Genomic DNA, 1,048 nt, shown 5'->3' on the forward strand with positions numbered 1-1,048 from the left:
GAGATGAGATTGTCGCCAAGGAGACCAAAGAAACAGGGCCCAGCGCTGGGAAACGGTGGGCTGCGAGGAGAGGGGAGGGAAGCGCTTTCTACCAGACCCAGGGCCCATACCTGAGGCTCAGCACCTCCTCTGGGCCCCGAGAATCTGCCCAAGCACCCAGCATCCACCTAGCAGGCTGGGGGAACAGAACCCTGAACCAGCAAGGGCCAGCTCTGGGCACCCAACCCTTCCTACCCCTCCTGTAAGGCTGGACTGCTCTGTTGCCTTTGGTTAATGATGCACAGCATAGTTCCCAAGACATAAGGCAGACCCCAGACCAAAGCAGGTGTGCTAGGAGCTGCTTCTCTATGTAGGGGGTATGTTTACCAGCCACAGAGCAGCAAGAATTACCCCCAGCTCTGGGAAGGACTGGGAAAATACTATACCAGAGCTCAGTGAAGCATGGGAAGAGGTGAGCTTCCAACAACACACAAAGAGGTCAAGGAAGGGGAGGCAGGTGAGAAACAGGAGAGGAGCTGAGTGTCAAAATTTAATAGAAATCCTTGAGAAAGGAAAATAGAGAGCAGAGCCCAGGAGAAGAACACCAGCCTGCAGTCCGTGTACACATGCTGCAGGGCACACCAGAGAGCAACGGCCTTGAGAAGGATGCTCCCTCCCCCGCAGCCCTGCTGCCCTCACAACAAACTGGAGCCACACTGGTACCTATGGTCTCTCTTGCGCTACAATGTGCAAGCCTGAGGTCTCCCAGAGGGCCCATTGCTGGGGGAGGGCAGGATGTTGGCACACTTTCAGAAAGGATGAAACTGGGCAGCTTTACTCCCTTCCAGGGGTGGGGTAGGGACCAGGGACTTTTCTCCAGGGGCCAGGCAGCAGCAGGGCAAGAGCAGACTCAGCTGCCAGTGGCTCAGGACACAGACACAGGTGAGCAAGGGCTCAGCCTGTGCTGACTGGGGACAAGAAGGGGAGGCTCAGCCAGCTCCCATGCAGCAGAGAAACCACCATGTCAGGCTTTAAGAACAGTCTAGGACAAAGACCAGATAAACTCCAC

This window comes from Lichenostomus cassidix, chromosome 7 (assembly GCF_008360975.1).
Source record: "Lichenostomus cassidix isolate B80296 chromosome 7, HeHo_3.0, whole genome shotgun sequence".
Taxonomy (NCBI): domain Eukaryota; kingdom Metazoa; phylum Chordata; class Aves; order Passeriformes; family Meliphagidae; genus Lichenostomus; species Lichenostomus cassidix.